This window comes from Canis lupus, chromosome 7, assembly GCF_003254725.2.
Source record: "Canis lupus dingo isolate Sandy chromosome 7, ASM325472v2, whole genome shotgun sequence".
In the NCBI taxonomy this organism is placed as follows: Eukaryota; Metazoa; Chordata; class Mammalia; order Carnivora; family Canidae; genus Canis; species Canis lupus.
In genome coordinates this window covers 49,124,661-49,149,123 of record NC_064249.1, presented here as the reverse complement: position 1 = coordinate 49,149,123, position 24,463 = coordinate 49,124,661, and the positions used below count along the sequence as shown (strand labels likewise).

General features: G+C 36.1%; 1 long non-coding RNA gene across 4 annotated transcripts in view; it reads right to left on the bottom strand.

The window, feature by feature from the left end:
* Positions 1–644: 644 nt before the first annotated feature.
* Positions 645–24,463, bottom strand: part of LOC112647825 (uncharacterized) — a 96,740-nt gene continuing 72,921 nt past the window's right edge. For 2 of the 4 annotated variants that reach the window (XR_003128500.2, XR_007412065.1), the window contains exons 8-11: positions 17,513–17,569; positions 16,330–16,472; positions 8,305–8,528; positions 3,607–4,633 (exon numbers count right to left, since the gene is read on the bottom strand). This is a non-coding gene — a long non-coding RNA (uncharacterized LOC112647825). Of the gene's footprint in view, positions 913–1,239; positions 1,506–3,606; positions 4,634–8,304; positions 8,529–16,329; positions 16,473–17,512; positions 17,570–24,463 lie in introns of those variants that run through there. The other 2 variants (XR_004817272.2, XR_003128502.2) reach the window with 2 other exon arrangements.

Here is a 24,463-nt window from a genome sequence, read left to right as displayed (position 1 = left end):
TATATCTCTTCTGCTCAACACTACCAGACCTGCATGATGATGTAGTTATAAAACACAAAATATGACTTCCAAAAAATACTGGAATACAATGAAAATCTTTGTGGAAGTGCCTTAAAGGCATATCAATGAGGCAGTTAAATTCCTTAAGGACAAATGCCCTAAAGATCTTTTCTACCTTTTTTCTTAAGCACTCTCATAATCTCCTCCCTCCAAATGTCTTATTTCTCTTTTTCAACTTCAGGCCAGTTGGCTCTTCCTCCCTCCTACTATTTCTAATCTGAACCAGCATAGTTTTTCTCAGCATTTTACATTTTCTCTTCCAGAATTTTCCTTAGAAGATAGAAGAGGAAAGGCTGTGAAAACACAGGCCTGTATGGAACAAAGTGTAGAATGAATGAAGGCTTAAAAGCATAAATTCCCTTCAGCAAAGACATATTCTGGTAGTTTGGCTTGGATGTTTGGAAATGAATTAAAACCCAATGCCTATCCCAGATAAGAACAGAATGCAAAAGTGGAATAAGCAGGAACTCAGGAGATTATTTTATATTACAAAAAACCTGAAATACAGAACTAAAACCTTATTAGTGGAATTTATTATTTTAACTCAGGTTCAGATTCAAGTGATTTTTACAGAGCTCCTTGCAGTCTCCTGGCCTCTGTTCTTCAGAGCATTCATCTTTCTCAGATGTTTTACAGAGTCCCCACCTCTTCCTTTAACAGGCACAAAAATGCAAAATTGCTCTTTAATGTTTCAATCGTGATTATTTTTCTTTTCCTTTTGGGTGTGTTACTATAAGGGAATCATTCTAAAGTTCTCCTCATCGATGCTTTTCTTTTTAAATATAATAGCCACAGATTACTTACTATTGCAGCTTGTCGATGCACCTGAAACCCTGCTTCTCTCCTAAGGCTCTACAAAACAAAACAAAACAAAACAAAACAAAACAAAACAAAACAAAACAAATACAACATTTTATGTTAAATGGCTAAATTGTTACTGAGTTTAATGCAGAAATTAATTCAGGTTTTAATTTTTCTCATTATAAGTCATTATAAGTTCCCTCCCTAGAACAATATATTATATCTGGAGACTCCTTTAACAACCTTAACCCAAATTCGAGAAGAAGGAGGGGGAGAGAAGTTTCATAAAGAGATAATTTTAAGACATCACAAAATGACCAGTAGGCAGAGAAATGCTTTTAGGAAAACAAGATCTCTCACCTCATGCACAAAATGTTAGGGCCAGAATTGAAGAGGAAGAGTAGCTCAGCTTCCTAATTACTAGCCCTTGGGCCTTTACAAATGGAGAAAAATGGACTCCCCGAGGTTCCTCACATTTGGTCCTTTGATGGAGTTTAGTTACAGAAACCTGGATGCTTAGTGCATCCTGAATGTTTGTTTTCATTTAATTTTCAGCCAAGACACTGGACATTGATTTCCTCTTGCGTTTTATTTAAAGTGAATTCACAACTGTGGATGGGAAAACCAGAGCCAAAATCTTCGCCCTGAGCATAAACCAAAGTAAAATCAAAGCATTTCTGAGAGTGTGAGTTGTTCTGTTAAATTTGCTTTAAAAAAAAAATCATCAAGCAATTGCACTGCTGAAATGGATCAGACATGGAGGCAGAAATCAGACGAGAAACTCTCGGTGTGCGAACTTGTGCGGTATAATTTTCACATCAAAGAGCTTCAAAATAGGATTTTTGCAAGTATTTTAACTTTTAGCTAGCTGACTCAAATCCTTTCTAGAAGTAAGCAAGTTATAAATTATAACTACATAAATAAATATATCTCATGGTAGTATCCAGCTATCACCCAGTTCAAAGTTTGCCTACCCCATTCTCATCCCATCCTGTGCAGTTAGGGTCAGAGCTCTTCACATCATAGCGTTTTTCCTTCACAAAACTGAATGGGTATGTGGAAGAAGGACAGGCATGTGCTTGAAGGTTTTGAAAAGGGGACTGAAGGGCTTAGTAACAGTGATAGTTCAGTGTGAGGAGATGGTCAAGCGTGTGAGGAGATGAGGCCAGAAAATGTAAATTCAGATGAGTTTGAGGAGAGCTTCTGTGCTACTATAAGGACTTTTTCCTGTGCACAATGCCATCCTAGAAGCTGGATAATTTACAGTTGGTTTATAGCTTATTTCTGTTTCGAGTTATCTGTACAAGCTGCCTAATTATTCTGACATCAGTTTATTCATCTGTAATGATGGAATTTGGATTAAAGTTCTATGTGTCATGTGTATTTATATATTATAATGTATATAATACATTATATCTATTATGCACCTACGTGTGTGCATACACACACACACATTTTGAAGGAAAAAATAAGTAAATGCTAATACAACTATAGATTTCAATTCTTAATAATTACTTGGAATGCAAACATCTCTGCAGTGTCTAAGCCTTTTAGCTGCATCTTACACCATATGGTACCATTCTATTTATGTAATATGTCCTAAGTTTTCTCTTGTTTAACATTTTATTTATTTATTTATTTGACAGAGGGGAGAGAGAGAGAAAGAGTAAGCACACAGCAGGCAGAGGGAGAGGGAGAAGCAGGCTCCCAGCTGAGCAGGGAACCTGATGTGGGGTTTGATCCCAGGACCCTGGGATCACAACCTGAGCTGAAGGCAGATGTTTAACCGACTGAGCCACTCAGGCACCCCTGTCCTAGGTTTCCTTAATCCCTTGTTCTTCCTCACTTTGTGCCCCCTCTCTGCAACAATTCTGGTCTCATAACATCCATTAAAGTCAGAGCTATTCCTCAGATGCCAGCATAAACTCTCTCTCCTCTAAGAAATCTTCCAGATATCCTCACAATAAACTTAGAATCATCTTTCCTCAAATTCCCAGGGTATATTTTCACTCTCTGTACCTATTCTGTCTTTACTTAGAGCTCCTTATGAGTCATCATTCCTTACTAGATTATCAACTACTACAGGGAGGAAGAGTTGCATGCTCATATTTGTTACTTTTCCATATACTTTCCCTAGTAACTCCAAATTATTTTGTAGATGGAAGCTGTTCAATAATACTCTGGGAAGCTGTATTGAATGCATAGTTTGGATCATGTGATAGAGAAAGCTACAGTGTTACTTATCAGTGCTTACATACATAAAGGGCTTCACTGAAATTAATTTTTATGCAGTAAATAGGAAAATATAAATAAACAGTGGCTACAAGGGCAAGAAAAAAAATTCTTAACAGATTGCAGTAGGGAGAGGGTGCATATTCTTTTCCAGATATTTCTCAAAGGTCTGTTCCCATTTTATGAACTGATCATCCTGTGTTTTTTCTATCATGGTGCATCTTCCTTATGAAATATGAATTCGTGCAGGGTAGCACTTATACAGAGTAACTAAATGAGAAATCTGAAGGTCAGTCTTCTAGAACCAGATTTTCCTCTCCATTATAGTTTAAATTGGGCATTAAACTTAAATTCGTGAACTACCATGTCCTCTCTATAAAATGGGAAAAGGAATGCCTATGCTTTCCATTTGATAGGGTTCTTTTAAAAATCAAGAGATGAATATTCCAAAACAAATCACAGATTTTATTCCAACCATTTTTTTTTTTAGTTCCTGAATATGTAGTGGGGATCAATCCTCCATAACTGTGTACATGTTGTTTTCTGTATATAAAAGTCCATTCTCCTCTTTTATGTGATTAATTCTAATTTTCCTTATAAAATGCAACACAATGATTATCTTCTCAGGAATACTTCGTAGATGCCCATACTTGCTATATGCTCCAACACAGCTCTTCTTGTGCTGAATCATAATCCTTGATTTAATTTTCAATATCCCTCATGATGATGTAAAATCTTAGACTGCAGGAACTAAAACCTGGATAACCATGAAATCTTTAACACATTGGTGTTCAGTAAATGTTTATTGGCTGAATAACTTTGAATGACATCTCAGATCTGATCCAATCTCCTATGAGCTGGGTACAGTGATCTAGTTTTTAAGTTTGTGAAAGTTGTGATCCGGTTTCATAAAACTGACAGTGGTGAACCTTGAATCTGAAATCTGGTAGAGAGCCCAATTCATATTTATTTATAAAGGTATCTTGCCTCCAGAAGGTTTTCATTTCTGTATTTTGTTCTATAAACACTTCACAAAATATTTCTCAGGAATAATAGCAGGGGAAAAAAAAAGAAAAGAATGAAAAGAAGAAGCGTGGGCATAGGGCCTGCTTTGTAAAAAGGCACGCTCCACTTGTTAATTTATTTTTCTTAAATTTCTCCCTAATCCTGTTTCAATATGCTAATCTCCCTTGTTTCTTGATCAAGCCTGCTTTTGAATTGTTTTATATACAATAGCCTCCCACTCTGGAGAGATGACTAAACTTTAATGGCTGTCTAAGGTCCCCCTGCATCGATGTACTTAAAGACACAGAAATATGGGAACAGAATAGGCCATAAAGATAAAATACATTATTAAATGGCATTATTGTCATTGTTATTATTCTCCCATCGAACAAGGAGATGAAGAGCTGAATTGCACACCATATGGTAATTGCTTGGAAGATAACCACAACTTACGGTCACACCTTCAGCATCCAATGACATTGTTTGCTACATTTCAGGTGCCAGTGTGGCAGAAGGCCAACCCAGGAAAGATGAACTGGCAGAGAGAGAATGACAGACATTAGGCATAAGTACTTTTCATGTCAAGCCTTTGGCATGTTCATTGTCGAAAAAATCTGTTCTCAGAAATGCCTTCCAAAATACGCAAGTTATGCTATGAAGGCATATGACAACTTCTGCCATCCAGGGATATGTTAATATGGACCATCCTGGGAGATGCCAACTCACAGCCAAGATAATGGGTGATTCCAGATGTCTGTCCAATCCCATTCCTAGTGCCCAAGGGAAGTTTGGAAATTTTTAAAAATGAACATTTATATGGAAGTTTTTAGTGTGCAATGACATTCTCTACCAGTGGTCAATTTTGAAAGAGAAAAAGAACAACTTGGACCTTTACTTTTTAGTATGTACAACCTTCCATTGTTAGGACCTAATTTAAATCATAGATTTGAATTATCTCCCTTCCCAACCGTAAGAAGGTGAACTTTTTCAAAAAGGGAAGAGTCTTACTTTAGATGATTTAAAAAATATCTTAGTCTGAACAGTGTCGTTTGGCTTATTAAATGCTATTTTCACACATTATTTTATTGAGTCTTCCCAAGAACATAATCCCATAAATATCATTTTACCTTTTTTATCCAGATTAACCATCTTAAGGAAACAGCAAAATGACTTGCCCCAAGTCACTCAACTGGGTTTTACTGGGAGTAAAACCCAAATCTATTTCCCATTTTCAAGTCAAATGATCTTGAGTGATCTGGCTTATGTCAGTGAGCTATCATTTATTATCATTTTCTTCTGGGGAATGAATTTGGTAACTCTAATATTGTTAGACTTGGGAAATAACAAATGGTCTGCTCTTTATAAATTATAAGATATATCTATGGGCTCACATCATATCGGCTTGATCGTTAGAAAAATAAATAAGAATGATTATCCCATATTTCAAAAAGTAAAATGAAGTGCTCAAAGACATCAAACGTGCCCTCCCACAACTATTAACATTAGCTGATCTCTTTGACTTAGTTCATATGCCTGCCCTAAAAGAAATCAGCAAATCAAACTCTCTTCTCTACAATGAGTTAGCCTTTCAAGATGTAATAGGACCTTAAATGTAGAAATACTTTTGGAATTTATTCAGAACAGTAGAAATCTCAATCCAAAAGCACAGCTGAATATTCATGGAGCGTTTTTATTTATCCAAACTTATCCTTGGAAAACACAATTTTGGAACGATAACCATAATATCTTGGGCAGCAAAATTATCTTATATATAAACGTTTGCTTCTGTCATAGCTGTTGTTGTGTTATATGTACACACAAATACACACGTGAATATGCATATATGAGATTAAAAATACTTTTAGAGCTCTAATTGTATGAATCTTTCACTCTTTTCTGGCTATGAAAACTTTCCTAATGAAGAAAGAAAGAATGAAGTGTCTCTGTACTAAAGGAATTTATTGACTTGCCACTGTGAACTCAGTCTTGGTAAAGGCACTACGGTGTTTAGGGAAAAAAATAAAAGGTGCTTCTTAAGGATGGTGCACTGTAGTAGGGAGAATCAAGGCATACTTAAAGAAATAAAACACATGAGTACATGCTGAATAGGGCCCTACAGTTATTTTAATAAATAACAAAGAGTAGTAGTAGATTCATTAGTGACTATGCACACATAGGACTAACTCCTGACAAGCCACTGAGGCCAGACACAAATTGCCCTCCAGCTGCCTGGCCTTTGGGATTGAAGGGGCCATTCAGTAGCTGTTTTCCCAAGTTCACAGAGAAGACCAGGGGAGTACTGCTTCAAGGTCTCTTTAAGCTTTACTCCTTCTTTGAGCTTTGTGCTGGACTCCTACCCAAATTTGTGACACTGAAGCTCTAACCCTCAATGTGTCTGTATTTAGAGATAGGGCCTATAAAGACATAATTAAAATTATATGATGTCCTAAAGGTGAGGCTCCAATACAATAGGATTGTGGCCTTGTAAGAAGATGCACCAGACAGCGCCCCCTCTCCGCCACATGAGGAAACACAGTGAGAAGGCCTCTGCAAACCAGGAAGAGCACTCTCACCAGGATCCAAAACAGCCATCAGCTCATTTTACATTTGCCAACCTCTAAAACTGTGAGAAAATAAATCTTTGCTGTTTAAGCCACCCAGTCCATAGTATTTTGTTACAGCAGCCCAAGCAGACTAAAACAGGCTTCATAACTGAGGGCACCACAAGGGCCTCACTGACTCATCGCTCCTGTTTGCTTACTTCACTCCCACCATATCAACCACTTTCATCTTTCTCATATATGTCAGGCAGATTGATATCATTGGCCACTGTGTATGCTGTATGCCCCATAACCAGTACAGGTTACTCCCTCATCTTTTTCAAGCCTTTTTGTAAATGGCGCCTTCTTAGGAAGATTTCACTGACTTCCTAAATTGCAACCCCCTTCAATACTCCCTCTCCATTTTCTCTGCCTTTCTCCTTTTGTCCGACTTATGTACTATATATTTTACTTATTAATTGTGTCTATTTTTTCTCTTTTCTCACTGGCATGAAAGTATCAAGAAGCAAAGATTATCATTTTGTCCACTGTAAAGGCCTCAATATCTGGCACACTACACGTGTCCGATAAATGCGAATCACGGTGAATATAATGATATCATAGACCTTGTAAAATCCAGAAGGGATAAGAAAAGGTTAATAAGGGTTAGAAACCAGTGTCAAAGGAACAGATGTGTGTTATAGTATATAGTTAATTCCCTGATTCAACAAGCACATACTTAGACCTAGTACTGGAATTAGTGACCTTTAGAAGTTCACAATCACAAAGGAGAGAGAGGAAAGGGGGATGAGAAAAAGAGTAGAAGAGAGAACAAACAGAAAAGTAAGGAAATGAGAATAAGTTTAAGTATTATTTCTTCTTCTCAATCACAAATCAATTAAAAGATTGTCCCTTGACACATTATTATTTTCTTTTTATAATTGTTTTAAAGAATATACATTGTATATGAACAGAATGGCAAAGAGAAGAGAAAGGGGGAAAGGATGAAACAATAAAATTATCTTTGGATCACCTATCCAGTTTAGATTTGTTTCTTGATACATATGCAAAACCATAGTTAAAATGATGGTAAACGGTATTGGAGGAAAGGGGGAGGGAAGAGAAAACTATATTATATAGATTCAGAAACTATCAGAATGGTCAAAATTAATGTAAAAAGATCAAAAGCAAGAAAAATGGAACATCTGGTATACTGTCAATAACTGTGGTCTCCTCCAAATGCATCTCAAGAAATATAACTTCCAGAGTGAAAGTAAGATTATAAAAGAGAAGTGGATGTTCTCAGAATTTCATTTTATTCACTTTGGAAGGAATAAATTAGGATTAGCATAAACATATCTAACACACCATATACTCTCCTTCTCCTTGATATATATTTGTTGTTATTCTTTTAATCCTTGTCCTTCTGGGAATAGAAAGCTTTATGGAGATATAGCAGAAAGAAAAGCTGCTTAATGGAGCACACTACAGCAAACATTATTGATCAATTTTGTTTTACTTGCAAGAATGATTGAATGTGCAAGTAATTCAGATGTCATTTTGTAGCCTGAACATTTTATTTTCTAGAACGTGTGTTTTCTCTGAGAGAATTTATTTGAGAGAAAATAAAGAACCAGAGATGATGTATTGAACAGGAAAAACATACCATTTGACAAGAAGATTTGTCTAGGTCACCCTCTTGATTTCATGGTACCATTTTGTATTATCAGTGGTGAAATTTTGCCAGCTCAAGGCTAAAGCAAAGATTCTCTTCCAGCATCTCCCATTTTCCCTTCCTTCCTAAATTCTTTATTCTATTCCATCAAACCACTTCTTTCCGTCTCCTGGTGCTTCGAACTTCTCCCTCAAAACTTGCTGTAATATAAAGATCTGAAAAAAAAAAAAAAAGATCTGATAAACTCATTTGTATTAGGTTGTAAATAATTGATAAGCTTTACTTAAAGTGTGGACATTCTGACGACACCTTATCCATCTGCAAATACACATGCAACCATCCCCAAACATCTATGTATTGTGAGGAAGATAAAGAAAGTCAGAGTAATGTTCCAGTAATAGGCCAAATTGTGCAGAGAGAAGTATGCCTTTCCCTCTGCACATGTCAGGTTAGTGGAGACTGACTTCCTGCTGCTGCTGAAAGGAAATTATGCAAGAATGCCCTAACCCATCTAAGAATATAACCAACCTGTCTCTTTTCTTCAAGCTTTTAAAATTCCAAAATACTTTATCTTTGTGCACAATATGGAGACAATTGTTTGAAAACAAAAAAGAAAAAATTAACATCGAAATCATGTCTGACTTTAGATTGAGGCCAAACAGGTAATCACTAGGAATATGGCTTAAAGGAAACTCACTCAAAAACATCTTCCCTGCTTACCAAATTATCTGCTATCATCCCACTAGAAATTGTTCCCTTCAGGTTACAGAATGGTTTCTAGTTAAATTGAAAAACTTCCCTGAAATATGAAATACAGGAAGTCCAATCAATGATTAGTACTTTATGTGATTGGGGTTCAGTCCCTCTTCCAATACAACTAGCTAATATCGACTTCCTCAAAAAAAGAAATCCACAGATGAAATGTGCCTGGAAGGGTGATGGTAATGAGAGGTCTAAGACAAGTGGTGTCCTGGGTTCAGCTTTACAATCCTGAGTATTTAAGGAAAAGTATTGGAACTCCAGGAAGAAGTGCCACTGGGACAAAAGATTCTAACAGAAAGCAAGTGAAAATGTTTGCTGACACTCTGATAGTGTCTGAACAATGATTGTCATGATTGAGGCATTATCCTTGTCATCAAAGATTGTTTCCATAAAAGATGGCCAAGTTCTTTGATACTTATATGGACTGATTACCATGAAAGCCCTGAACTCATTATAGGTCAGGAGATCTGGGTTCAGTTATTGGCTCTCCTTTACTAATTGTGAATCCTTGAACAAACCACGAATTTGTAACTGTTCTGAAGCCCAGTCTCTTCATCTAACAGTGGGGTAACGACATCTTCCCATCAGGTAAATTGTATTGTTATAAGTAAAGTCTATATTTTTGTAATCTATAAAGTAGAATATAGTTAGGAGCTATTGTGACATGAAATAAATCTTGACTATTTGTTTTATCGTGTGCCAACCCTCAAAACCCACCATTAGGGTCAAGAGATGATACTGGATATCAATTATTTCCTAAAAGTTAATAATATGAGGCAGGGGAAGAGAGAATCACAACCATAAGAGTACAAGAGATTGAATAGTTTCCCTGGATGGAGTTCCTCATCAGTGAAAACTTTCCTGGTGATTTAGGAATTATCCGGTCTTAAGCAATGGAAATGACTTCAATTTGCAATAAGAAGGAATTGAGAAAGTTTTCATAAAAAGTAGGAGCATCAGGATTTCTTTGGGGTTGTCACAGAGATTTATATAAGAAGTACAGAAAACATGGAAAGAAACACTGCACCTTAGAAGGTTTTGAATTCAGTTTATGTTTTAATTTTATCCTATACGCAGGAGAATTCTCTTAAACAAGACTACTGAACATAAGGTACACAAGATGGTTTGAAACAGACCAAGGCTGGAAAGAAATAGGGAATACAGTGTGGAAGCTCCTGTAATTGCTCAAGAGTGGCCTAATAACTATTTTAATTTTAATAGGGGGTGGGATCATGAGGAGTCAGAGTTGTAGGCAGAGAATAGCAATGAGAATGGAAAAGAGACTTGATTAGATAGAAACTGAATTGACAGAATGAGGGTAATGAAGGAGCAGTAATTACATAATCAGGAATGTAGTACTCTAAGTAGCCATAGTACCATTCTTCTATTTCAATTCTCCGTTATATAGGTGGTAATAGTGAGGATCAGAAAGTCTAACCAACTGCCTGTGTAGTAGGACAATTTTAGGTACGTTTTATGCTTTACAGTTTATGATTTTTCTACACTTCAACAACAACAACAATTCCCATCCTGGAACAACAAGAATAAAGAATCACATTTAACTGAAATAAGGTCATACAAGGACACTGTGAATGATTTACATGACACAGGCCTATTTTAATGGTAAAAGAATATTTAGGCAGAAGTTGTCCACAAGCAAATAGAAATGATAGATTAAAACTCAGATAAGAGATTAACAATAAGAATATGTTAATGAGCTTAATGTAAGTAGGTTTTGGATTCCAACCCTCAAAAGAATCTCACTGGCATTTTAGAACAATATGAACTCGATCATGACAATGTAAAAGGAGGGTGGTGTACAATTGGCTGGAATGTTGGACTTGTTTAAAACAAATGACTATTATATATGTGCCCAGTATGGATGGATATAGGACAAATTCCTGAAGGTCCTGTCCAAGTTTTGACTGATGTATGAAGTGATCTGAGAAATAGGACTTGGAGTTGGTTGAAGGTGAGACAATGTAGAGGCAAAATCATGGGACATGAGAGAGAATATCCTATTCAAGAATTTCTCAAGAATCAACATGATTGTTTTTCCAAAGTGAAAGTATCAGTGAAAATAGAAGTAAGATCACAAAAGCCTTGGTACACCATGAACCATTTTCAAGTGGTTATCTCATTTCTTTCAAAGAATAATAAACTCACAGAGATTATATCTTATTATTTTGGGGGGATTGTATTCCAAACCTAACATTTTGCTGCCCATGAAATTATTCTTTTAAAATGTTTGTTGTCAATTTGGAGAAGAGGAACACAAATTATTTCAATTTCACAATCTTTAATCCTCTTAATTCTTTAGAATAACTTCTTCAAAATACCATGATTTTGATGATTTGATAATTTATTCTATTTGGGGCCTGGTATGGAAACCACATTTTTATCACTTATGTATTCTGTTTTCTAGGTTTTATGTTCTGTCCCTAGGGGAACCACTTTGCATTGATTTCTACCATATTTTAATGGGTATTTTTAAAATTATTTCACTCAAGGGAATTCAAAATTCTATTCCTAGGTGATATTTATATGTTTTATCTCTTTGCTAGGCTATGAGTTCCTTGAAGTATTTCTCTGTCTTTCATGTTTTCTACATCCAGATAATTGCATAGTGCCTGGAAATAGCAGGAATTTAATAAATGTGTGTTGAGTAAAAGAATTTAAGAAACTATGGTATCTCATTCTGGAATAAATTACAGAGACAAATAAGTGGTATAGAAGAGAACCAAAGGATGACCTAATTAAAAATTAAAGAAACATTTGTTGATATTGTACTCAGTGTAGAGGCTGCTTTTAGGCAACAGACTTGAGCAATGGAAATCTGAGCAAGGTGAAAGGGCCCAGAGTGACCAGGCTCATTAAGCTACTACCCACCTTGAAATAGCTATAAGCCCTAAATGACCAATTACAACCAGGCACAGTTCCTAAGATTACCAAAACAGAAAAAATTCCATATGCCCCCATACTTGCTCATTTCATCCTGTAACTATAGCCCCTCACCTCCACCTCCTGGCAGTCTCTCCTTTGCTGTCCTGCCTGCTGCTCCCTTATAGTATGTTTAATAAACTCTATCTCTTTTGTTCTGCCTTGTATGAATTCTTTCACTGCCTGCACTCTTGGCCTCTACTCAATCTGAACACCCCAACTCAGTCTTGTACAGGTTACCAGACCCATTAAGAAACCACAGTACAATATTATGGGCTTCCATTAAGCTTAACATTTTGTAAAAATTAACAAAGAAATTTAGGAATATTATGAGGGCACTGGGCTAGATATTAGTTCACTATAAATTACAGCAAGAGGTGCCTGGGTGGCTCAGTGGATTAAGTGTCTGCCTTCAGCTCAGGTCACAATCACAGGGTCATGGGATTGATCCCCACATCAGGCTCCCTGCTCAGCGGGGAGTCTGTCTCTCCCTCTGCCTGCTGTTTCCCTCTGTTTGTTCTCTTTCTCTCTCTCTCTCTCTCTCCCTCTATAAAATAAATAAATAAAATCCTTTTAAAAATTTACAGTGAAAAGTAAGTGAAAAACTTAAGTAATAATCAGAATGAAAACATTCAGAATAACACTGTTTAACCTGAGAAAGAAGTTGTACCCCTGGGAATTCGTAGGGGAATGTTTATTTTAATAAAGGATTAAATAAGAGGAATCTATCTGAAATTCAGTAATTTCACATATTTTCAATCCAACTGATAGATAGATAGATAGATAGATAGATAGATAGATAGATAAATAAATAAATAAATAAATAAATAAATATCAGGAACTGTTATTTCCCCAAATAACTACTTAGGAGTCCCTGAACTTCAATTTTTGCCTCCATGAGCCCGCAGAAAATACTGTTCAGCTTCCTTAGCCACTCAGTTTTAGAAATAGGAAAATGACTGGAGAGAAAAGGCAATGTCAAAAGCAGAGTTCACTTTTCTGGGTTTTATTTTTCTCCAAAATATTGGCTCCCAAAATTGTTGCTAACTTGGATGTTCCTTAATGTTTTCCTACAGGCTTACTCTTAATATTTTGTTTAACATTTTTAGTTGTTCTCAGCAGGAATCATAGTCCAAAATATCTAGTCTTCTATTGCTGGAAGAGATACTCCCCAGATGATATATTTAAGCCCTTGAATTTCAAAGAATTCTGGTGCCAAGAGTTCCAGGGACCAGACTCAATGCCTTAGGATAAGGATATCCTACCTTTGGGATAAAATAATTAGTTAGTGGCACTGAGAGAAAACTAATTATCTGCAGGCAGAAACTTCCCCAAGAGCCTATCCAGAATTAGAATTTACTTTCACAGCCACTGTCAATAAGTAGTAATTCTACGTAGATCTCACAAATTCTCTAACTTTAATTCTGTCTTTGGCAGAAAGACCTTTTGAAATCTAAATTTTTTATCCCTTCTCCCCCATTCCAGGGAATAAAACCATCCCTGAAGGCAAATGCTTTGTCCTCAGTGCCCTTTTGTCCAGGGTTCTCTCTCAGGCCTTTTGTTCCATCTCTGTAGCTCCTGAGTATCCCAGACCTTTCAGGTCCTACACTTTCCCCCCACAGATTCCTTGTTCTGGAATTTCTTCCTTTCTTTCTCTCAAAAGACCTTATTCTGCCCTTAATATTTTGGGAAGTTTTGTTTTGTTTCCATTGGGAGACCAGAATTTTCTTTTTCCCAGAATTTACTATTATACACATTGCAGGTGACTAGCATCTTTGATGCCTGTACACTAAGTACGAGTAGCAATTCTCAGTCATTCTTCATGGTAGACACTTTGAAACTGTCAACCTTTCTAACCTATCTGCAGGCATATTTTAAGATGATGTACTGTTTAGGGGTTGGAAGTGGAGATTATATATATTTAATTAGACTTTTTAAAACGCATAGATTTTTAACTGGGATTTTAGGTTTGCTTCTTTCTCAAAATAATAGCATTTTGAAACTCTACATAATGGAAGAGGAAAAAAAAATTTCAAGGGTCTTTCTCAAAGTTTTAGAGTGATATTATACCCTATTATTCCCAGTACTTCTGCAACAGTTTTTATATAATCCCAAGTAAATCAGCCTTTCTTAATAGGAAGAAAAGGTGACACACCATTGCTAAGGCCAACTTCTTGATGCATGGATGACTAGTGGTCTATGCTACCAGAATATGCTAAGCTTGCAAATATGATTCTTGCCTTTCTTTTTTCTTTCACATTTCCATTTATAAGTGTATATAATTTGCTTGGTAGAGCAGACCAAAGGGTGTTTCTTGGCCAAATTCCCAACTGTTTAGAAATACATCCAGTTTCCAGAAGTTTAGATGAGGTCAGATAAGGCACTAGATTGGTTTAGTTTAGTGGTCAAAATAAATAAATAAATTTAGTAAGGAAGTACATACATTCAGCTTGATGTCCAATTTGTTATACATCATGGTTATATGAACAGAAAAGTAATAATTTAAAGACTCCAATATGTACCACTGGCCAAAATGGATAAAAGACTCAGCAGAAAAAGAGATTTGCTTTATCAGCAATATTATGTTTCCTCTCCCTGTACTGAAAACAGCTCAGTGCTAGCTAGTATAAAGTGAAAAATGGCCTTGAAAAAATAGTTAAAGATGAAAAATATAGCAACATTGTACATAGAAAATAAATAATTTTATTACAACCTAAAGAAACATGAATTTAAAAGGATTACTTTCTATTGGCAATGTAAGAAGGTAATTGGAGGAAGAAAAACAAATTCTTTTTTTCAATGTCAATCATAAAAGGAGTTGCTCACAGAGATGAATACAATTGAAATTTGCCAATCTGAACTCAGAAATGATAATGAAATTTATACTAAATTCATCATAAACCTCACTACCTTTTTAAGGTAGAACTCACAAACAACATTTTATGCGGGTTTTTTTGCAGGGCATGTAAACATTATATATTTATTATTGTACATTAATGCTCTTAGATGGTGTTGAGATAGGCATCCTTTCATTGCTATATTAGCCTGAATTTTGACTAACTTCCTTGATAACCATTAATTCAAGTTGCAGTTGTATGTTTACTCTGGCAAAGTCACTCTACTTCTCATTCTGCTACTGAACTTGTTATTCTAATGTTTCCTAGACTAAAAACCTAGATTGCAAATTTGTTATATAAGTGTGTAATCTTAGAGTAAATAATCTTTGAATCATATCATGGTCTGAGGTTCATCTACTATGAATGGAAGAAATGCATGTGCACACTTAGTGATATTTACTTTGGATGCTTATAGACTTTAGATTGAGTCTTTGATTTTTAGAGAATGCAATATATTGGATAAGAAAGATTTAGGAAAGTGGAAAAGGAAGGTTTTCCTTTCTAGTAATAGTAGACTAGGTAATTCAAATCAATATTCCAGGTGACTACAACTAGAAATACTGGATAAAATTTAAATGTATATGTAGTATTTATGTGGGGTTTGTGTGCATGTGTGTGTAAAAATCAAAAAGCACCAGATAGATAACAAAACTGTGAGAAATTTCAACTTGGTACCAATGAAAGCAGATAAGGAATTTGATTCCTGCACTTGTGTATGCTTTTTCTTTAGGTGAGTGTAGGTTCCAGAGATGAACCTAGGAAATAAAGGAACACTTTTTTGACAGTCCAGAGAAGATATGGATATAAATATTGATATCCAGGACATTCCAATGAGAATGTGAGGATTCCTCTTTTGATTGGGATCCCACAAAACAGCAGCATCAAAAAAATAAGTGTGAGCCCCAAAATAGTAAGGTCCTTTCAAAGACTGCAGCTCATGTTTCATATACCTCATCTTCTCAAATTAGACAAAAATGGCCCCAGATTTCTAGTACTCCTTGGTGTCTAGCAAGAGCAAAGGCAAATCACCTTTGGAGAAAAGCATCATCTTAGGTATCAAATATAACTGTAAATGTTTTTCCTAATGCCATCTCCAGCATACAATTAATAACAGCAAGTCTCATTTGGAAATGTAAAAATAAAATGTGAACTATATTCAGAAAAAAACTATAGGGACACCTGGGTGGCTCAGTCCGTAAAGCATCTACCTTTGGCTCAGCTCATGATCCCAGGGTTCTGGGATGGAGCCCCATGTTGGGCTCCCTGCTCAAGGGAGAGCCTGCTTCTCCCTCTGCCTCTGCCTCTGCCTGCCACTTCTCCTGCTTGTGCTCACTTACTCTCTTTCTCTCTCTCAAATAAATAAAATAATCTTAAAAAAGGAAAAAGAAAAGAAAAGAAAAATAATGTAATGGGGTACCTGCGTGGCTCAGTTCATTAAGCATACAACTCTTGATTTTGGCTCAGGTCACGATCTGAGGGTTGTGAGGCCAAGTATGTCACTGAGCTCTGCAATAGATGTGGGGCTTGCTTGAAATTCCCTCTCTCTCCCTCTGCCCCTCTCTACAAAAAAGAAAAGAAAGAAAAAACTATAATAAAACATTTTCACATGCTCTATATATTAGAATTATCAGTGATGTCTTTATAATATATGTCCCTGAAATGATGGAGAATTTTTTCAGGGAACTGGAAATTTAATAATAAATAAATACATAAATAAAATCCTCTACCTAAAAAATGCAATAACTGAAAGCAGAAACAAGGAATGAGTTTTATGAAAGATTGGACATAGCTGAAGAGATAATTAGTGAACCAGAAGATAATATCTAAAATAAAGAATACAGAGAAAAATAGATTGAAAATACAATACAAAAATGCATGGAGAATGTAGCAAGAAAGCCCTACTTATTTCTACTTGGAGTCCCAGAAAGGGAGGAGAGCACATGGAGCAAAAGTAATATAATGATATGTACAAGTAATATAAAGATAGAATATAACAGATAATGACTTTGAAACATGATTAAAGACAACAAGCCACCCACACAAGAAATCCTAAAATCCTTAATCAAGATATAGATCAACATCAAAACTCAGCAGATTTTAATTGTTAAAAATATAAACAAATAGAAAATCTTAAAATCAGCAGATTAAAAAGGCCTTTCCAAATAGCATCAATTAAGCTGGCATCTGACTTCAACACAAACAGTAGAAGCAAAAATATAAGAAAATACCTTTAAAGCAATAAAGGAAAATAATGTCCAGACTAAAATTATAAATCTAGCAAAGCTTATCCTTCCATAATGAAGAACATTAAAAAATAGGGATTAAAAAAAACTGAAGAAAAAAAAATGATCATCAGAATTGAACTTATGAAAATAGAAGTTTTTTGTTTTGTTTTTGTTTCTTTTTTAAGATTTTATTTATTTATTTATTTATTTATTTATTTATTTATTTATTATTTGACAGAGAGAGACTGCAAGCAAGGGAAGTGGGAGAGGGAGAAGCAGGTTCTCTGTTGAGCAGGGAGCCCAATGTAGGACTCGATCCCAGAGTTCTGGGATCTTGACCTGAGCCAAAGGTAGACAGATGCTCAACCAACTTACCCAGGTGCCCTGTTTTGTTTTTTGCTTTTCAGAAGAAAAATCATTCCAAGTGGATGGCTAGGAATTCAAGAAGAACAATGAAACTGGTAAATTATACTAAATATTGACCTAATAAAACAACAATAAAAATTACTGAGTTTAAAATATAGTAAGTATTCTGTAGAATACATATTCTTATGTACACATGAAATTATTCTAGAATTAAAACATATACTGGTCTAAAAAGCCAGTTCCATTAAAATTAAAATGACTGAGGATCAGGAGTGGCAGGGTGGCAGTCAGTTAAGCATCCAACTCCTGGTTTTAGCTCAGGTTGTGATTTCAGGGTCATGAAATTGAACCCCTGCATCGGGCTCTGCACTCAGCACAGAATCTGTTTGGAATTCTCTCCCCTTCTCCTTCTGCCCCTCCCACTTGCACTTGCTCTCTCTCTCTCAAAGAGAGAGAGTGCACACAAGCAAAGGGATCAGCAGGGAAAGAAGCAAACTGAGCAGGGAGCCCGATGTGGGGCTTAATCCCAGAACCCTGGGACCATGAACTATAAGATATAGATTTGTCATCTACAAGGCATCCAATCCATGACACTTTGTTATAGCAGCCCAAATTAAGACAATATTGACTGATAATTCTGTTTTAATCTCCAAACAAAGTTAACTTCAGTTAACCAACTAAGAAAAGCTGAGTTTAAAGATAAATTTTTATGATAAATGGAAAGCAAGGAAAAGAAAAATCATCTGAAGGAGAATCACCATTTCTCCCTAAAGCCAAAGCTGATTTAAGATTAAAAAGTCCATGCCTCTTTTTCCTGGTCCCCAACATAGGCCTGCTTAGACTTCCAAAGTGGAATTGGCTTTAGGTCTGTATTAATATTGTGGTAATGTAGAAAAGTCACAACAGACAAGGGAAATAAAAATATTAAAGAAGCATATAATACTAAAAAAAAGGAATTACCTTTCTTACTGAAATCACTATTGCTAGTCTTTGGGCCCATGGTGTATTCCTTAGAAGCGTTACAATTTTGACTCCATTAAAAAAGAACAATTAATTTAGAGGTCGACATTAAAATTAGGTGTTGTTACAGTTTCTGCCGCTGCATGACAAAATGGTCCCTCCCCCCAAAAATGATGAAAAGTCACCACTTTATTTTACTACAAATCTGTAAAGACTTCAGGCAGGACTCAGTGGGGCCAACTTATCTATGCTCCAGTATGTTGATGTCATCGTTCAATGGTTGGAGGCTGTAATCATTTGGCAGTACACTTATTCATGTATTGGTAGTTGATGCTGGCTATTAGAAGGGACCTCAGCTAAGCTGCAAGCTGGAACTTCTACTTGTGGCCTCTCTCCATACAACTCTACTCTGGGCCTGTTTACAAAAAATGACTACTGGATTCCAAGAGTAAAAGTCCCAAAAGAGTGAGAGAAAAGTATGTGACATTTATTCATGAGGTAAGGCCATGCTTTGAAGCTTAACTAATATAGGTGTTTAATTGATTTAATGTTACAAAGCATCACTTTTATTTCCATCGTACTCTATTGGTTAAAGAGGTAACAGAACTCTGCTCAAGATCAATGAAAGAGAATCACAGACTCTATCACTAAAAAGGAGGAATGTCAAGTTACATGGTAAGAAGAGTACTTGCAACAGCAGATATTGTTGTAAGCAACATGTTACAACATGTTGGTATGAAGATAGAATAAGGAATCAAGCAATGCACTCTAATGTCATGAGCCCTGCTATTTACATATCCCTCCAAGAAAAGAGAAGGCTTCTAACTCTCAGTTCTCCTTTTAAATATTGATCAACTCACTAAAAGTGATTATTAATTTAACTTAAGCTAGAAAAAATTTCAGCATTACTACTAGCTTAAGTATTTGGCCAAAAGTTAGCATGTGGCTTCAAGGTCACTGGCTCTTCATGCTCAATGTATTCCAAATTTGAAGGATGCTTGAGTAAGCTAGTCAAAGATGGAGCAAATCCAGGGAGAAGAAAGAGCCTGTGTAGATTCTCAGGATGAGAGACAGAGAGGAGAGCAGGGAGGAGTCAAGGAAAGATGGCCAGCAACTGTGAGCACAAAGAGTGCGGGATTATGCAGCTGAATCCAGTAAGTTACTCAGAGGCTAGGACAGTCTAGGTTAATGACATAGGTCTTTATCCTAAAAACAGTGGAAAGCCACTAGAATATGGGTGAACATTAGATGACATAGCTTGAAAAGATCATTTTGGGAAAAAACTAAGTAACAGATGAGATTGAAAAGAGACAGTATGGAAACAGAGTGCCCATTTAAGGGGTATTTGTAGTGGTCTGGTGAGAAATGATGGCAACATGAGCCTGGGCAGTAGCTGGGGAGAATGAGGGAGGTAGCCAGATTTAAAGCTGCTCATGTAACCTGATCATTCTGGGCTAAAGAGATCAGAAGAAGTTTCTATGTGAATATGAATACTGAGTTGAGTTTTAAAGGACAGTAAGAATCAAATGTATGTAACTGGGTATGAAAATTTTAAGGAAAGCAGCTTATGAAAACAAATGCACACTGGAATGTGCTCAAGCTATGTTCTGGACATTTGTGTTCATGTGACTTGAAAGACCTTGAACATTAGCCTAAATCTAAGACAGGCTGTAAATATTAACTTTAAAAGACTCTAGTACAATTTGGTTAAAAGTGTTCAATGATCATAATTTTTGTATAATACCAAAACACTTAAAACTAGGGTTTTAGAATTAAACAGAGCAAGCTTTACTCCCCAGTTCTATTATTTACCAGATCTGGGGCCTTGGGCAGTTTATATAATCTCCCTAATATATATATATCCCTTAAATCTAAGCTATTTTGGGGAAGATTAAATGAGATAATGCATAATTAATGCAGTATCTGGCATGTAGTACCTGTTCATAAATGTTAATTATTACTGTTGTAACTATGAGCACACTTCCTACTATTGCTTATTATCTTAAATCATTTACTTTGGAAGCTTATAAAAAGCAGAAATAATATCTCATTCTCATCAGAGTTGTCATAAGAGTGTCATCAGAGATGGCCTTTGCAGGAGGCAGAGTTTGAACTGGGCACAATGTAATGACCATCACATCACTACATAGTAGGCATCAAACCTACCGCAGGTAACAGCAGATGATCTGTACCTGCAGACTCTACCTTACTGCCCCCTGCCATAACGAGTCACACTAATTCATCTTAATTTCTTGTCATTTCCCTTCTCTTCTCCAGAGCACCATATGGACCCAGTTAGTCTCATGAGCATTCATTCAATTCCATAAATACTAATTAAATATCAGTGCCCCTGGCACTATGAGAAAATAAGAACCAAAGTCTTGATTCCTGTCCTCCAAGAAACCATGAAACCATTTATTCATGTTCAAAAGCAAACCACTGGAAAACAATAAAATACAGAAGACCAGGGGTAATATTCAGTGGAATACCATGAAGAGAAATGTAGAGATGTGTAAATACCATGTAGGTCCAGTGAATGGACAGAAATTTTATGCACCTGAATCCTAAGATTCATAAAAGAAAATAGAGAAAGAATGGTTTGAAAGGGAAAGCTGTGGGCACAGAAGACATTTCCTATTCTCAAAAGGCCATTAAAGGTCTCAGGGCAAAAGCAAGTTGAGACCAGACAAAAGCTGATTCACACTAGTGCCTTTAGTGAACCTTGAACAACACATCACACCAAGAACATGGAGAAAGTTCATGTAAAATTTCTGTGATCAACTTTGGATATGTTTGGGGAAATGAATTTGTTGTTGCTGCCTTTGGCAATTTAAGGAAGATGACTGAGACCCAAGGAAAAAGACTGCAAATGACTTTCTAGCCCATAGCTTAATAATTTCAAAGAACTTTGATGTTTGTCAATATTCCAAGAAATATGTATTAAAACTGTAAAAGTCTTTGGGTGTTCTCAATTTTTTTAAAGTAAATTTTTCTTAGGGCTTTCTGAGCAGTACAGAACAGACACGATCCCTTTTCCACAAAGATGGCTGCCTCTAGCGCCTCACACAGAAAAATGCAATTAAATGAAAATCTAATTTTCAAGTGCATCTCGCAGTTTATTCAAAGTGGAGAATAACTCACATTATGAGCTTTCAGACTCCAGGCAGAGCACATTAATGCTGCTTTCCTTTAATAATCCATTTCTAAAACTTGATTTTTATTTTATTTTATTTATTTATTTTTTTAGAAGAGCTTGGGGATACGAAGAAGCCTATAACTAATATGACCAGACTTAACTCCTCTTTAGAAAACCTGACAAGACCAGCAGATCCAAAGCACAATTGTAGAAAGAGAGCTAATCTCCTCCTTCCTTTCTGTTCATAGCTTTTACCCTGATAGGATAGGATCTGATTTAAACTCTGCCACTTTAAATCAGCTTTCAATCTTGCATCTAACTCTTCTCCTGGGTTTTAGTGCCATATTGCAATGTTAAAGTGTAAAACTCTGCATCTGCCGAGGCATTTGGCTGGAAAAGCAAGTATGTCAATGGCCGTCCCTCGCTGCCATCACACATATGGAATTTCTGTGTTCAGCTCTGCCATCTGGTCGTTAGGCCTAGATTCACTCTTCATTGAATAAGGACCATCTACCATATCAGCACCTCTTACAATATGCTATCTTTTTCATGGTGTTATTTTATAGTTCTTCTCTGATGACATTTCCTCTTCCCCACAACCCATTTTTTCCCCCACAAATGCTGTACAAAGAGCAACCTTTAATGCCATCTGAGAAAAAAAAAAAAAAAAAAGCACACACAATGCAATTGATGTAATTGGAAGAAGAGTAATCAAAATTTCAAGTAGTTGCAAACACAGTGGTAGGATTTTCATAATTACGAACACTGTAGAGTATACCCTGAATGTGTACAAGATAGTCTATGGACATAAAACAGCCTTAGCCAAGAAGAACCACTTACCATGATGAAGAGTGTGGGTTAATTGTCCTTGCCATTCCATTTCCCTTATTTATGACAGTCATTACCATGAGACTGGATGACACTTTCTTTTCTATCACAAGGATATGGCCCCAGGATGGTATACAATTTCTGTAACGATGTGCACTCTGTTACTGCTAAACTATTCCCACCTTAGAGATACAAGTACCTGACCAGTTCATTTCCTCCTCAAACACTTCATCTTGGGAGGAAAGAACAAAGTCCTAACCTGAAAACAAACATCAACTTAACTTCAAAAGTTTAAAGAAAAACCCTCAACAACCAGTCAACATGAGTCACTAAATAATCACAGATAAACTGGGCTGGAATATCATTAACCTGATCATTAGAAAACAAATCTAAAATCTGTAGCCAGATTCTGTGAAAAAGAAGATGGTGGCTTAGGGCGGGCTTTTAGGTTAACTCTATAATTGAGGCTTAGATTTTCTTTTCTGAAATCTTTCTAAACTCTGGCCCCAATACCACCCCATCCCCAACCACCAATCTCACTGCATTTCTCATCAAAATTTAACCAGTATGTGTTTCATTCTATCAGGAATTTGCTTGGATACCTGCTTAAACTTAATTGCACCTACAAATCACCTGGGGTTCTTGTTGAACTACAGAATCTGGGGTGGAACTCATGAGTCTGCCTTTCTAACAATCTCTTAGCTGATACCAATGTCACTGGTCTGAAAAGGATGCTTAGGTTTATCCAAATGTCAGTTGCTCCCATCCCTATCTACCTTACATCAGGGAGAAAGCAATTTCATAAAAGAAGACCATGAGCCATGTTAATTTAACTTGATAAGCATCTTCTACATACCAGGTATGATAAATTAGCTATTTTTCAACATTTAAATCTCATAGGCTAAATCTAGGTAATAGTTATTATCTTCCCATGTATAAGTGAAGAAATGAGAGAGATATTGGCAAAGGCAGGATTCAGCCAATTTCTGCCTGAAACCAAATCATGATCTGTTTATTCCATTCTTCCTTACTGAGTCACAATGTGCTATTAGAAGTACTATGTCACCCAATCCAGGACTCCTCCCATTTAAAGAGGACCTTCTAGGACTTCTATGCATTTTATTATTAGTTTTTAAATTTCTGCATGCCTGAAACTTAGTACAATACCTGTTATAATCAAGGCATGTTTGTTAAATGAAATAAATGAGCTCACAAAAGGCAAGATTCAGGGCAGCCCCGGTGGCTCAGCGGTTTAGCGCCATCTTTGGTCCAGGGCATGATCCCGGGGACTCAGGATCGATTCCCACATCAGGCTCCCTGTGTGGACCCTGCTTCTCCCTCTGCCTATGTCTCTCTCTCTCTCTCTGTGTCTCTCATGAACAAAAAAAAAAAAAAAAGATTCACCCATAAGGAGTGAGAGATGGAGTATAAGAGCTTTGAGCAAATGTTCTGCAGTCACAGAGGCTAAGTTCAAATATCTGCTTTTCCACTTATTGGTCATGTGAATTGGGCCAAATTAATTCTTTGCTTTCAGTCTCAATTTCCTCATCTGAATAGTATAGAATTATCACAAATTGGAGAGAGTTCTTAGCACTATGCTAGTACACATTACAGCTTCAATAAGGGATAGTTTTATTTATTTGTTATTATTATTATTATTATTATTATTATTATTATTATTATTAAGTAGCCTTGTTATGGAATAGTCCACTGTAAGGTGTAGAAGGAACTAGAGCTCTGGTTCTCAAATTTAGTATGCATTGTAATCCACTGAGGAATTTTTAAAACTACTGATACTGGAACCTATATTAGAGTTCTATTTTTTTTTTTTTTTTTAGATAGAGTTCTAATTTAATTAGCATAGAGAGTGGACTATACTGGGCATCAGCAGGTTTGTGAATTCTCCAGATGATTATAATATTTTTAAATTATGATGCTCATGCTGCATTCCAAGATTAATTAAATTAGAATCTCTATAGGTGAGACTCAGGCATTTGTACTTTTTAAAGCTCCCTAGATGATTGAAATCTGGAGCC